The 16,301-nt window shown below is 43.3% G+C and overlaps 1 long non-coding RNA gene across 1 annotated transcript; it reads left to right on the forward strand.

Moving 5' to 3' along the window:
- Positions 1 to 6,180: 6,180 nt before the first annotated feature.
- Positions 6,181 to 8,924, forward strand: LOC123349250. The gene is made up of 3 exons (XR_006573436.1): positions 6,181 to 6,222; positions 7,748 to 7,838; positions 8,795 to 8,924. It is a non-coding gene; the product is annotated as an uncharacterized LOC123349250 (long non-coding RNA).
- The last annotated feature ends 7,377 nt before the right edge of the window (positions 8,925 to 16,301 follow it).

The raw sequence follows: 16,301 nt of genomic DNA on the forward strand, positions 1-16,301 counted from the left end.
GATTGTTAGCATCTTCTCTTCCCTATGTTTGAAAGTGTTGTTTCTCCTACTCTACCTGGCCCATTTCCACAAAGGCAGAGCTGGCATGACACTGCACAAGTGGATCCAGCAGAATTTAAGCATGAGCTTGGTCAGCTACCACAGATGGTGACCACTACATCCATTTTAAGATCTACTTCCAAAGGTGGACCCTGGGAATCAGTCACAGAGAGTGAAAGCTTTAAAAATACCTTAAAAGCTAAGCTGTGAGAAAGAAAATTCCCTAAAGGTTCCGTCTACACTGGAGCCTCCATCTTTGGTTTTAAAATGCTACTTTTGTTGCCTCAGTTACTGCTCTAACAAAGAGGTTAATGTTAATAGAAAAGAGCTAATTGTGAGTGGGAAGGCTTGAAAACAAAAGGAAATGGATGAACTGGAACTTAATTTTCTATTAGAAACTATTCTTTCTTTTTTCTTTTTTAGAAGATGTTTTATTAAGTTTATGGTGCTGCTTCCTGTGTTACCTTTTATGAGTTAGTTCAGTCTAAAAAAAAATACTAATTAAGGACAGAAATAGAAATCCAAAGTTTTGCTTCTCAACTGCCAAGTAGTAAATCCTTTAATGCTCCAGGATTTTGCATTATAGCTCTAGATTTCTCATTGGTATTTAGTAATCTGCTGATTGTATTGACTTTAATTCCTTGGTCCTCCGAGCCTTCATGTACAGCACTAACTCACAGTAGCTCAAAGTTTTGGCAAAACAACTAATAAAAGCTACAGGTTTTGTTTCAGTCAAGCTTTTTTCCCTGCTGAGTCCTGTCTATGTCACTTTAACAGGAGTTGTATCGTTGCATGACAAATGGCAAGGTATTGCATGGTCCCATGGGACTCGTGCCATCATTTTGGATCTACTTATCTGCAACAATTTACTCCTTCTTGTGAAATGAATCCAAAACGGTGAGGTGCAAGCAACTGAGGTTGCCACTTAAGTTTGCACTCTGAGACAAACTTGTCATTATAACACTATGGTTTGTTTCTTTTAATGTCCTACAAGACTAGCACAAAAATGAGGGTCAGCTCCAAGAAGAAGTGACTTTTTTTTACCCATTAAAGCTTATGGTCAAATAAATCTGTTAGTCTTTAAGGTGCCACCGGACTCCTTGTTGTTTTTGTGGATGCAGACTAACACGGCTACCCCCTGATACTTAGAAAGTCAATCGTAGGCAGTTCTGTGGTGGTGTTTTATGACTTCTATGATGCTGGTGTGAGAGGCACACTGGTCCCACAAGAACAGGGATCAGTGAAGCAGTTTAGCTCAATTTAGAAACCTCTGACCATGTTTAGACCCGACAGGGGATTGAGAAAGAGTTGCATAATTTTTTTTTTCACTCCCACATTTCATGGAGATTGGAACCAGATGGGTCAAATTACTGTGAGATGTGCCTGAATCAACAACCCAAAGATCTGAACACCCCACGATCAGGGGAAGGTTGGATTCACATCTGATCCAAACTTTGCTGTGAGAGATGTTGTGTTCATGGTATTTATGACCAGGATCAAAAACAGGAGTGTCAGAATATCAGGAAGATTGTAGGATCTCCAGTTTCATTTTGCATACACATGGTTTGAATAGTTCACATGTAGTAAACTCCAGATAAGCATCTACATTTTAGATACTTTTCAGAATGAAAAGCAAACTGATCCTTTTCAGAGATGTTTGTCCATCTCTAAAGTGGAAACAATGAGCCAGATGCTGAGCTGGTGTAAAATTGACATAGCTCCATTGACTGCAATTTATTATTTTTGATTTACACAAGGAGGGGATCTGGTCCATTACGTCCATTGCCTTTTCTGAAGTGACCAACTTTAAAACGTGAGGAAATATGATTCTCAACCAGTGGCCACACAACTGGAAGATCAACACCTGTGTTCACAGTTGACAGCCTCTGATATTTGGATGCATAAATGGTAGACCCAAGCCCAAAATCCATTTGTCCAATATTACATGTAAATGAACCACAGTTAGACAGACACCATGTGGAAGCTTTGGCTCTGAGTGTCTAGGTAACTTAATTAATCTCCATACAATCTAGATCAATTTTGTTTTAAAAGGGATATAGCTTTATATTTTCCAATCCACTTTACAAATCAAAAGACAGAATTGGTCCTCAGCCTGTCTTCACTGAAGCCAATGACGTAAGCTACCGAGCAATCTACACAGCTGACTTGACAGTACAAGTGAGTGTGAAGTGAAGCTAACACACTTTGGCAATAGGAATGACATAATCACATGCGGGAAGACCTGTTTACATCACTGAGATAACCTGTTTCTTTAAAAATAGCTAGGTCAGGGAGGCCATAAAGCTGTCAGCATGGAAATCACCACTTTGCTTTTGTTCCATCAAGCAGGGGGAGGAATGCTCATCTTGCTAAGGGACAGTATGGTGGCAGTGTTCAATGACTGCCTGCTTGAATAAACAAACCCATTGCAATGTCACAGCCCTATTATCTCTTGGACAGGCTATACAGCTCTATTTGTGCCAATAATATTTCCAGGTTAGATCCTCCTAGGCCAATAAAACACCATTTTTATTTATTTTCGCTGGCTTTAATATTATTATTATTATTTTAAATCTCCTGACAGATGAAGTGCCCATAAAACATGACAGCACCGTGTATGAAATCCCTGTGTCTCGGAGCCTGGTCTAGAGCAATCGGTCACCTTGCAGGCTTCCACATGGCTCATGTTTGGCCAGCGTGCATCTGTTTGTTGAACACTGGGATTGCTGGGTCTCTGTTTATTGGCTGCATAATGATCATCCTACTGTGGGAATTTTTTAAATTGAAACACAGGCCAAGAATGGAAACTCATAGACTCTGTTCAGCTTAACGGCATCGGGAGTTACTACATAGTCCAGATGGGAGAGCAGCCCCAAAATCTTACTGTGTTAAGAGGGTGCATTCTTGAAAAAGGAAGAAGTTGGGTAGGGTTCATATCCTGCCTATACATACAGTAAATTTCAGCTGCAGATGTAGTTCTTGGGAATACCCTTTCCCTGGACGAGGGTATATCTACGTAGCAAAGAAAAACCTGCAGCTGGCTCGTGCCAGCAGACTCAGGCTTGTGGCACTTGGGTTGCGGGGCTGTTTCATGGTTACGTAGACTTTCGGGCTTGATCTGGAGCCCAAGCTCTGGGACTCTCCCCCCGTGCGGGTCTGCACAATGAACCAGCCCAGCAGCCCTAGCACCACAAGCCCAAGTCTGCTGGCCCAGGCCAACAGCGGGTTTTTCTTTGCTGTGTAGACATACCCACATTTATTTGTGCTCTTGACCTGAGTCAGAGTAAGTGGACTAAATTTTTTTGACAATTTTTAGACTTAAGTCTTTTGGATCCAATGGAGTAATATCGACACCAACTTTGCACCTGCAGAATATGTCTAAGAGCAAAATGCACATCGGTGCACTCAAGCCGTGAGATGCACACTCGCCCATAGAATGTACTGCATGGCTTTCAACTCGAAACTAGGTGAAACAAAGAGGTTTCACTTTGAGTTGTTCTTAGGCCAAATAGTCAAAGCTAATTTCCAGAGACAGGGCTGGAGTGTCTGCGGAATCCAAACATAAGAAAATGTTTGTTTTAGCGTCTCGGAAACTAAACATTGATTTTCACACTACTTTATTCCCCAAAATGCCCACAGGCTTTCACAAAGTCCTGTCACCTTCTGGAAAGGAATGAAACCCTCAGATGAACATCTCTGGTGGACTACCTACTAGTTGAAAAACATTAACATTTTCATTTTCGATACTATATTTCATATCAAATTCTAACCTGATAGCAAGTGGGTCTGGCTCCTTTTAAAGATACTGGAAGCTGCATTCATTTACTTCTGTGCTAATTTTGGTTCTTTGTCTGTGATAATGTGTACTTCTCATGTGCAACATGCATGAATGGAGCTGACATGCCTGGTTCTTTTGCATAACCTCCAGTGAGGTCTTTTGAAACTTCAGAGAACCAAAGAAATCTCCACAATAATGTTTTATCCTGTCCATATATTCTTTGTACAGGTGCCATAATTTACCATCTCAATGCTCTAGGGTGTTGTTAGCTAACATACATAACAATTACAGCTCACATTCTCTCCTGCTGTGCAAAAGCATGTGGATGAAAAGAAATCAGTTGGTGAAAAACAAAATAAAAAAAATCCCTTATGCCCTTACAAAGCCATAGAGCCAGCATATGCCTTAGGTCTGTGGGACAGGATAAAATAATGACCCATCAAAACCTTCACTCTCAACTTCAACCGAGTCTCTTTTGAGGTTCTAAAATGTTCAGTTAGTTTTTAAACTATTTTGCACGTCATTGCACTTGCTGATTTTGGCTGGGACCATAAACAGAAATACTGTGAGACGGGCTATTTCTGTGGTATATTACTGATCTACAGTTCAGGAAGAAAGCCTGTTCTTGTAAGATTTCCAGATCAAAGAGAAGTTTGAATAAGCATCTAAATTTGTGGAGTAGTGTGTCTGAATCTTTTTAAGTTTGTCCATCTCCAGGTCCCTAATTACTCATTCAGATTACAATTAGTTGGGCCAATGCAGCACAGATGACATGAACATCCAAGGCAATCAAAGACTTTAACATTTTGGAAATTAAAATGTCAGAGTTGTTCTTTAGGTCTAACTGGAATCTTTCAAGACAAGATTCCGAAGTTTGGTAGTGTTCAGAGCATGGTTTTCATCCTGGCCCATTTTTGATAAGAAGCGTTCATCGCTGATGCATAAAGCATTAAACTCAGCATTGGCTTAACTCTGCCCCCATTCACTTCAGTGGGAGGAGAGACGGGCCAGCACTAAACACTTTTGAAAATCCCACCCTTAAATGTACTGTGCAGTGCCGGGTTTACAATGCTGCCAATGGCGCCATGGACCTGGGCCCATGCTCAGAAGGGGCCCCAGCCTTCTGTGCTTGCCCTGCACCCCAAAACCCCGCCACCCCACTGGCTCTCCCCACTCGACCCACCACTTGCTCCTCTCGGCCTGCCTGCCAAAGGCTCCTCTTCACCCCCGACCCCACTCACCAGCTTCTCTCTTCCCCCTGGCCAGACCCCAGCGCACAGCCGGCTCTGGGCTGTCTCTGCATCCCACCACCTGTGGGGCCCCACCTGTCTCCCTGGAGCTGAGCCACCTGGGACTGGTGCAGAAGCCTGGCCCGTCTCAGCCAGTTCAGGGGGGCAGTGTGGGGGGCTTGACTGGGCCCCTCCAGGCAAGTTGGTCCTGAGGGACTCCGGCCAGGGCAGCCCCCGGCCTGGCTGATCGCAGCACTCTCGAGGGGCTGGAGTGATTCCCCACCCTGGGACCAGCCCTGGCTGTGCTGGCAGCTCAGCTTGGCAGTCGCCTCCCAGCAGGGCTGGTGAGTGCGGCCGGGAGGCAGGGCTTGGGGGAGTGGCTCTGTGGGGAGTCTGGGGGGGTGCTGGGCAGTGAAGGTGCAGGGAAGATGTGTGTGTGTTAGGGCACTAGGGAGTGGAGGTTCTGTATGGGGTGTTGGGCAGTTGTGGTGGGGCTGTGGGCAGGGGTGGTGTGGTGCAGGGTGCTGTGCATTTGTGGCAGGGTCTTGCGGGGGCGCTGGGCATAGTGAATCAGAGGGCTGTTCCAGTGTTAGGTGGGGGGCCTCTGTGGGGAAGGGGAAGGGGCAGGCTGGCAGCACAGGGCTGGGCAGGCCACTGTGCATCTGGCAACTGCAGTTTGTAAATAGTGCCCTTGCACTCCGCTGGGCGGAGTGGGGCCGCCCCTGCTATGCCTCTGGCCAGCAGCTCACTCCAGGGATCGATCTCCTCATGTCATGCTCCATTGCCCCCATGGGGACCCACAAATATGTTTGGCACCAGATCCACAAAAGGTTAATCCAGCCCTGGGGTACTGTCGTCCAGGTAACTGAGTGAGCTGTCTTGGTTTCATGTCCATCCTGTGCTCCTCCTCAAACCATCTCTTGAGGGTACTGCCAGCACACCTTAAGTCAATGGTCAAGTGTGCATTTAGTAGCTAGCTAGCTAGAACAAGTTGGCAGGGTTTGTCTGAAACACCCCGTGAGGTGTTGGTCCTGCTCAGTAGAGTTTAAGTAGATTCTGCTGATTCACTAGGGCAACAAAGAAAATAGAACAGGCCCGTTAGAGATCGATGATCTAAAGTGTGGGCTGAGCATTCTGAGGGGAGGAGCTCTGAGAGCTGCCACCCCTGGAGAAAAAGTCTGTGTTGAATTTTGTTATCTTAGTGTTAATTTCAGTGATGATAAAACCAAACCCTGGTAAAAGGGCGAGTTTTGTCAATACATACTTGGTGTGAGAACAGGTTGGGAACAGCACCAATTCTCAATAGACCTAATTTGCAAGATTGGCAGCAAGTGTGTGGAATGGGCTACATTTGTCTTAAAAAAGAAAAATTGCAGAAAGCTTTTTCCTGCATGGTGCCGGAGAGGTTGTCTGGAATTTGGCCATAGGTCTTATTTTAATTGACTTATATTTGGGGGTGTTTTAGAGTATTTTTCAAATCATTAGATGAGGTCCCAAGGATTTCTGCAAGGTGGGGCAAGGTGCATAAATAAAATGGTTGTTGTTATTATTCTCCCTAAAAGCAAGAAACCATGTCTATTTCAAATCCTTTTATTTCAGCTCAGACCATAGGAATATGTTTTGGACAGTAGATTTCAGAAAAGTTGAAACATTTTCACTACAAAACAGACATCAAATTTCTCCATCAAGGTGTTAAATTTGTGCTGAGCTGGTACAAAACATGACAGCATCTGGTTATGTCTAGTGTCTGACTACTACAAAAATATCCCAAATTCCAGACAATCTCTTGGGTTTAGAAATAAAACTCATTAATCCAGTGTTTGATTTTAATATTTGAAATTTTATCCTAATCTTTTGTTTTTCTTCAACACGAATTAACTTTGGGAAACTTGGAAAGAAACATGAGGGTTTGGGGTGTGGGGTTTTCTGAGGTTTTTTTTTTTTTTTGAAAGTGGGGGAGAGAGAGAATATGCTTAACAAAAGGGTATACAATTAAACTAGATTTGACCTCTGCCTTTAGCAGATTTTCCACCTGGTCTGTGCAGGAAATAGATTTCTATATAGCAGCTCTTTCATAAGAAATAACATACATGAGCCTGTAAGTGACAGTTTTTCTTGGGCGGACAACTGTGTTAGTTACGTTTTATGATTAATTGATAAATGTTTTGATACAGTGCCTGGGCTGTGAGTCAAAAATCACTTGAGTTAGATGAACCATCATTTGGATCAGTTCAAACCAACTGCTGTTCAGGAACAGTGAGAACAATTCAAAAATATTTGAGCATAAAAAATGCATATAGTTGTTAAAGAATCTGACAGGCGGGTGTATGGTGGTATCTTGAATTACAGCTGCATGACGGACAATTTCTTAAGGAATGCAGTGATGTGATTCCAAACACATCCATATGCATTTCAAAAGACCTGGGAAAACAGAAGGATGGCCTGTAATATATAAGAGCTCAGACTAGATAATCTCGTGGTCCCTTCTGGCCTTAAACTCTATGACCAGGATCACATGGATCCCTTTGGCTGTAGAAAAGCCCAAAGTGGGACAAAATGTGTTTTCAGTGCCTTGGGCTATACAGATCCCTCGGGGTTTGATTTGTTGGTGAGGCTTTCGCTTTCGCTCTCCAGAGCCCCTGTGCTGGAGAGTTAGATGTTCCCATGATCTCCTCTGAGCTTCTCTCTTTGTTTTCTCCAGGACTTTCTTTCGATTCCAAGCTCCCTTCTTCCTCCTCAGACCTGCATCTTTGCTCAAGACTGGACAATCTTCTCGCAAGATCCCATTAAAAGTAGGATACCATCACCTGCCTGGCTATACATAGGGTTAACCCTAGCTACCGGGTGACTCACACTATGAGGACCTTCTCCTGCACTGGGATGCTAGCCACTGGTGTAGCCGTTCCTATGAAAACCTGCTATAAATTGCTGTATGGACAGGTGCAGCTTACTCCTGCTTGAAACGGAGATATCCTCAGTGAACAAATTACCCCTGAAATTAGAGGCTTGATCTCCCTTATTATTAGGAGAAAGCACCAGTGTATTTTTTTTCTATTGTTAAGTGACAATATTGGCATCTTCTTGACTAAGATTTTTGGGTCACCAGTTTCAAGCTGATTCATTTGGCAAATTAGTCATTCCACATTCCTAGTGATTTCATATATGGAATCTAGTTTGGGCTCCTCCTGCTGAAGTCAATGGATGAAGGATCTATCTATCTATCTATCTATCCTCTTTTGTTACATGGCACTTACATCTTTCTGAACGAGTTAAACATGTTTCCACTAACTAATTGGCAGCAGAGACTGAACATATATATTAGCCCCATTTTACAGATAAGCAACTGAGGCACAGAGAGACTAAGCAACTTGCCCAAGGTCACACAGGAAAGCTACAGCAGAACAGGAAATTGAACTCAGGTTTTAGGTCCCAGCCCATCTTCCTTATCACTTGATCATCCTGTCTCTCATATATAATTGCATTCCTTTTCATGCTGTGTTCTGCCTCTAAGGCCAGTTAGTAAATGAAAATATGTTAATCCTTTCAGGAAAATTTAGATACTACATAAAGAAACATTTATTCATGGAAGGCCTTCAGTGATAACGGGTCACGGTGAATAGTTTCCACCAAATAAAAATGGGGGGAGGGGAAGTTCAAAAAGGTTGAAACACTTTAATTTGTCATTTTGAAATACTGTTTCATTTTGAAACGTAGCTGGATTTAACTTAAAACCCCAATTCTTTTTCAGGTTTCCATTTCAACAAGAAGAAAATTAAAAATTGTCATTTTGGGTCAACCCGAAACCATTTTTTTCCAGATTTTTCAGTTTAGCCGCCGAACTAAAATATCCAGCTCTACTCTGTACCTTCAAATATGCCTGTGACATATGGAAAAGAGGCTTGGAGGAACTGAAGTTATCTTTTATACTTGTTCAAGGAAATTCTGACACACTTATGAGTAAATCTGGTTAAAAATACCCCTGAAGACCCATAAAGAATTATATTGGAAACTCTTATATGGTGAAAACATTGCTATTCCCAATTATCTGCTCTCACTCCTGAGTCAACACCTGAATTGTATGTTCGGTTTGCTCACCTATTCTGTCTCAGAGCAAAGATCCTTACTGCTAGGTCTAAAGACATTCCTGCTTCCCCTTTATTCAACATCGGTGGGTTTCATTGTTGCTGACACGAAAGGAAAATTTCTAATATTATACGGTATAAACCTAGTTAAAATTTTATTGTTCGTGACTTTTTTATCGTGTGGATTTCATGTTAAGTTAGCAAATGAAATCCCTTAATAAACAAAGTTAAATCTAGTTAGGCTACTGGAGAGGAGCAGAAGAATTTATACTCCTTCAGATACACAGACATTAGGATTTCTCACATACAGGTTTCCTGTCGGCTGGCTCCTTGGAATGGTGTCTAATGGTGCATATTAATTTACATTTAATTGATACTGCTGGGTGTTCCTTGCACAGGGAAAATATACTTTCAATACAGTGCTTTCATGAGATCAGCGGGGGTAGCATGGCCTAGTGGATTATGCAGAGGGCAAATGACTCCAGAATTCTAACCCCCCTGCTCACACTGACTTGCCCTGTGGTCGGGGGCAAGTCTTAATTTTGCTCTGTCTCTGTTTCCTCATCCATAATCTTACTTACCTACCTTATTTATTGTAAGGATACATTAGTCATTTGATTGCCAGGTGTTTTTAAAATAAGGCACAATTAAAGTACTAAACATTATTATTAGTAAATGCAACGTGTGTCTATACTCATATGTTGTTTTCAGTAGTGGTGTAGCCATGTTGGTCCCAGGACATGAGAGGAACAAGGTGGGTGAGATAATCTATTTTATTGGATCAACTTCTGCTGGTGGAAGAGGCAGAGCAGAGACAAGCTTTTGAGCTCCATGGAACTCTTCTTTAGGTCTGGAAAAGGCAAACAAGGTGTCACAGCTAAATGCAAGGTGGAACAGATTGTTAAGGGTAGGAGTTAACACAAGTTGCAAGGGACTATTCAAAATTATGTGGGCCATGAAGGCACTAAAAATCACAGACTCAACAGAGATAGTGTTTTTAAGTCTCTTTACTACAATCTGTAACACACTAACCCTCCTTGAAATATGTGTTAACTACTTAGGCTAGACAATCTGTTCCAGCTTGTATTTAGTTGTGACACGCTGATTACCTTTCCCAGACCCGAAGAAGAACTTTGTGGAGCTCAAAAGCTTGTCTCTGTCTCTTCCACTGACAAAAGTTGATCGAATAAAACATATTATCTCACCGTGTGTCTCTCTCCACATATATGTTTAACAGAGTGAAACCAGGCATGGGATTGGTGAGTTTTCTTGGCTACTTTGGATTATAACTATTTTCAGTGTTATCCATGATTGAAATGAGTCAGAAACAGCAGAATTCTTCCTTATGATCGTGAAGAGAATTTGGAAGTGATAATATGGGCTGATGCCTGTATTGTAGAGACTTAGGCCTGATCTACACTAGAAAATGAGGCCATCACAACTTCGTTGCTCAGGGGTGTGAAAAATCCACACCCCTAAGCAGTGTAATTAAGCTGACCCAAATCCCCATGTAATCAGTGCTTGGTTGTTGGAAGAATTCTTCCATTGATGTAGCTACTGCCTCTTTGGGAGGTGCATTACCTATGCTGATGGGAGACTGCTCCTGTCAGCGTAGGTAGTGTCTACACTGAAATACTACAGCAGCACCACCAGGGCCGGCTCCAGACCCCAGCGCGCCAAGCGCACACTTGGGGCGGCGTGCCGCGGGAAGGCGGCAGGCGGCTCCGGTGGACCTCCCGCAGGCGTGCCTGCGGAGGGTCCGTTGGTCCTGCGGCTCCGGTGGACCTCCCGCAGGCGTGCCTGTGGGAGGTCCACCGGAGCCGCGGGACCGGCGACCACCAGAGTGCCCCCTGCGGCGTGCCGCCCTGCTTGGGGTGGCGCAATTCCTAGAGCCGCCCCTGAGCACCACTCTGGCATTTCAACTGTAGACAAGCCCTTAGAGTCCCCATGGCTTCTCTTCGAATGTGTGTATTTTCCACTGGCCTTTCTTTTATCAGGCAGCTGCTCTCTCTACCTCTCTCTCTCTTTTATCTTTGATTGTTTCTTGTCAGGTTTGTTCCTAGATACATATAAAACCTTTAGTCCTTTCTTGGGTTTGACAGAGGAATGATAAGGGAACTCAGGAAAAATCATTGGCCTTTTAAGGATAGAAACCTGTAAGTTTGTTATTTAAGTACATTAGGAGTCAGGTTTGTTTATGAGGAAATAGGGACCAATACAATTCCTGATGAACTCAACAGGAGTCTTTCCATTGGCTTCAGTACAAGTTGGCTCAGAACAACCCCAACACCAGGAGACTTAGCTAGTTTGGGGCAGTGCTATCTGTACTAAAAGTCCTGCATAGGTTTTGTGAAATCCAGATGCCAAGACAAATCCTGGAGACATTGCTCAGATCTTACTCATCCTTTATTCGGGCAAAACTCCAGTTGATATGAAAGGAAATGTTGCTCACAGGAACACTAAATAAGATTAGGATCATTTGTTCCATGATGCTGTTGACAATGGTTAGGCATCTGGTGATTTGAGACCACTGCCTATCATGCTGACCAACATGGTCTTATTGTTTCCTCATACTCCCGCCACCCCCTCGTCTGTCTCCATCTGTTGTCTCTTGTTTTATACTCTAGATTGTAAACTCTTATGCTAGGGTGTCAACCTGTCTAGAATGGCTCCTGACAATGAGTGTCAACCTCAGGGCAGACAGTTAAGAAGCAGGTTGTGTGTTCTATGATTAGATCTCACCAACCAAGTATCAGGTATGAATTCCTCAAGCACTGCAACAGCCTTAACAAGGAGTCACAGACAGTCCTCTCGGGTACTCTTCTATCTTGCCACCTAGGCATACCTGCCTTTGTGATAGATTGTCCCTTACACCAAATATCACAACAATATTCAAGTTAATCCCAGTCCCACAGTCACTCAACCCCAAATCAAGTGCACCTGAGGTCTCTCACCAAAGACAATGCTTGTAGCCAATCCTATAATGAAATAAGTAAAGGTTTATTAACTAGGAAAAAAGAAATGAGTTATTCACAAGGTTAAAGCAAGTAAACGTACACACACAAATGAGCTATAGTGTTAATAGATGCTTCTGTAATGTGCAAGCTCTCTACATCCTCTAGGGCTAACCCAAGCTAAGCAGCTTGGAGATTCCTTGCTTATGCTTAGAAATATTACCCTCTCCAAATTCCAAGCAGCATAGGAGACAGTTCCTTCTGGTCGGGGATTTTTATTCCCTTCTCCCAGAGGTCAAACCAATGGAATAAGTGTCGACGCCTGTCTGCTCTTCATCGGTGTGTGTGTGTTGGGGGGAACTCAACAGAGTCTTTGTCCTTTGATGTTTCCCATTTGGTTCAATGGGCCTTCTTGTGTGGAGGTCCAGCACTTCACATTAATTAATGCTTCGTTCCTGTTTGGTGAGTTACACAATGACAGAGGTTTACTATGCAAACACTCAACATAACTTGGGCTGTAGGTGTTGTCAGTGAGATCAATACATGCAGCATCCTACAAACTTTTCATCAAGTCTAAATGCTAAACACATTCTTGTCAACTCAACGTCTGTTCTAACAATGCTAACACAGAGATGAGCCGGGCTGGTTTCCAGCTCTGCATTTGTCAGCGTTCAGTGAGGCCCAGCAGCCTTGGCATGAGCTGGCACTTCATCTGCTGGTGTCACACAGGGACTGTCATTTTATTCTATCTTTGTACAGCTCCTAGCGGAAGAGAGTCCTGATCCATGACTGGAGCTCCTAGATGCTACATTAATACAAATAAAAATGCCAAGTTAGGAATGTCACATACACATACGGGGCCAGAGACTCAGCTGCGTCAGAGGTTTACCGAGGCAGCTGAGTCAGAGATCTACCCATACATCTGTGTCAATGATCATTGGAATGGGATGGGGCCAGGATCTGGCCCATTTCATAAGAAATATGTGGAAATTAAACACTTGCAATGTGTGGAACATTAATAGAATCAGATCCAAATATCTGCACAGGCATCTGTACCATCTTGTTTTTCTCCCTGTGGTGCTTGAGGCATAGCCCCCTGCTTGGGACTGGAAGAAACCAAAGTAAATAACTTTTTAACCGGTTTCTGGTGGGTGGAAATGAAGGATGGCTAATACTCAAACAGAAAGCTTGTGCTTTCTGGTGACGAGGGCTGAAGAGAGAGTGTAGTTAATTGAAACCACTCCCTATAGTTTTTGCAGCAGCAGAGTATTTCTGAAATTTTACAGCTGTGCTGGAAATTCCCTGGAGCTTAACAATCAATTTTCTGCCAATCATAAAGCTGAAGGCGCTCTGTTTTGGTCTGCAGGATGGGAGCCCAAAGTGACATTTTTACTGTTACACATCTTAAATGTGAAGCGGCTTAGAGAGAGCACCTTGAAGGTTTTTGAACTCTGAAGTAATTATTTTCTGGTGCCAAGCTACACACACTGGTAAATGCTGTTTGCTGCACGCCACTCTTGCTCCCTATAATACTGCCAAAAATTAAAATGTAAAAAAATATGGCCCAGAAGGAAGGCTTGTGTGGATGCATTTCAAGCAGAAGCTCTGTGCAGTATTTAGTATACTCGATGGCCTTGCATCCTTAAGAGAATGATGCATAAGAAGGCTCAGCAGCTTGGAGACCTTCTGGGGACATATTTTTGGGAGGACAGGGGGGTGGGAAAGGGGGAATCTAAGAGACCAATAACTACAATGAAACCAGAAAGGCAGGATATTTCATGGGCCTGTCTTTCATATCATCTAATCTACACCAATTTTACAGGAGCATAAGTTTGTTGACTTTATGGAGTTACTCCTGATTTTACACTAGGGTGAATGAGAGGGAAGCCAGTTCATACAAAGAGGTTCAGCTTATATGGGACATACGTGGTACTCTAGTCTGGTGCTGTCCTTCTGCAGATGGGTAAATCTCACCCATGCAGAACATATCAGCATGTCAGGCCAATTTCCAGAGTATGCTCAAAATGAAGACACTGCAGTAACCCATCACTTTGGCATTGTTTTCCCCAGAAGATCATCTGGATGATTATGAGAAAAATGGGACTTAGTTTATTGTATATGTTTTACTTAGAAGTGGAACAATGTGGGGAACAGTTAGCCTGGGCTTTAGATACATTTAATTGAATTATAGAAAGACAATGACATTAAAAAAATAACCCAACCAAGCAAAAGAACAGTAGGCATTGTTGACTAGTTAGGTCAGGTTCTCAGCTAGCATAAATGGGTGCATCTCCACTGACTTAATCAGAACTGTGGTTATTTATACTAGCAGAGAATTTGGCATTTCAAGTTGCAACGTTTAGGTGGGGTGGTATTGAAAAGTACATGATAATGAATTTTAAATTGCTGAGAAAGAAAAGAAAAGAAAAGAAAAGAAGGCTCTGATTCTGCAACAGGTAGGATCATGTGTAGGCAGGCCCAATGACAGCATTTCCAGGCACCAGGGCCAGGGCCATCCCTCGGGGGGAGGGGGTCTAAGGTGGAAGTGATGAATCCATCACTTCCGAGACCGACTCGTCACTTCAGGGACTGACCACACTGGCCAATTACGGTGGCCTGCAGATGCCCAGAGCGGTTGCCTCGATTTGCTGTACCCTAACAGTCAATGGCCCCCCTAGAAAGGTCCACCTGACATTTGGGTGGTGCAGTGCCTGTGCTGGCTGTTGCCCATCGAGCGGCCAGCTGCACTGCTGGGCACGCTCTTCCGGAATGGTCAAGGTTTCTATATGCCCACCTGGCTGCCCACCCCGCACACGCCTAGGAGCCCTGCGGCCCACCTGGGTGATTTAAAAGGGCCCAGGGCTCCCAGCCACCACCGCTGCCAGGGGCCCCTGGGCCCTTTTAAATCGCCTGGGCCCCTGGGCAATTGTCCCCTTTGCCTCCCCCTGGGCCTGTGTGTAGGTGACCTACTCTGCATGCTACCAGTTGTATAACTGGAATCTACACTGGTAATAATTTGTGTGTGTGTGTGTGTGTGTGTGTGTGTGTGTGAGAGTGTGAGAGAGAGAGAGAGAGAGAGAGCGCGCGCGCATACAATCCGGTGTTTCTGTGGTAGGCTGTTTTCCATTAACTGGACCCAACTTTATGCATGCTGGAGTGCACTGCCTTCAGCCAATGAACCTGAGCCAATGCATTATATGTGTATGAATAAATAAAATGAATGAAAAAGATAAGCCAAATTCTAGTCCAAATGAAGTCAATGGCAAAACTCCCTTTCCCTTCAGTAGGACCAAAATTTGACTGAATGCGTGAAGAGTGTAAGGGGGGGAAAAATCCACCCTCCAGTAAGTAACCTGTCACTTGTGGCAGAACTTGTATGCCTTGTTGAGATCCAGAAGCGGAAATCTGTCTCAGGAGCTTAGAAAGTAAAGAAATTTGTCTGTCTGTATTTTCATTGCAGTTAGTTAAATCCTTAGGGTCCTGTTAGTGCTGGGCTCCAAGCAGATTTTTCTTAAAATGCTGAAACCTAATTTTTTGTTTAACAATTTTAAGTTTGAGGCCAGCCTCAAATTAGTGTGCCTTTCACTGGCAGAGCCTGGTAATTTGGTAGGTTGGAGGCTCTCACATACTCAAGATATTTAATACATTTTGTTATAGTTTGTACAAAAAAAATCTAGTCAGAAAATCCTGATTTATGATATTGCTCAGGTTTCCTGTTACTTTAAACCACTAACGTACTATGGCCTGCCCTTCATATGCAGCCAGCACATCTGGTCTGGAGTAGTTCCTTTTCATATCTCCAAAATGCTACACTTATAATCTATTCATAATTGAAAAGAAACAAAAAAAATATGAAGAAAGAAAGAAAGAAAGAAAAAAAGAAAGAAAGAATTTGTGTGGCATCACTTGACATTTCAAAATCATGATTGGATGTTTTTCTAAAATATATGCTTTAGTTCAGACAGGAATTAATTCAGGGAAGTCCTATGGCCTGTGTTATGCAGGAGGTCAGACTAAATGACCACAATGGTCCCTTCTGGCCTTCTAATCTATGAATACTCTACTTTCCCATTTCACCCTCTTTTATTTCTGCTTTACCCTTCACACACACACGCACACACACACCACTCCTCATGGAGTATATACAATTATATGTAAATAAACGCATCTCTCCCAGTTGTGAGGCACGGAGGTCAGTGGCATTCTGTACAGATACATG

The sequence above is a fragment of the Mauremys mutica genome, chromosome 14 (assembly GCF_020497125.1).
Source record: "Mauremys mutica isolate MM-2020 ecotype Southern chromosome 14, ASM2049712v1, whole genome shotgun sequence".
Classification (NCBI taxonomy): Eukaryota; Metazoa; Chordata; order Testudines; family Geoemydidae; genus Mauremys; species Mauremys mutica.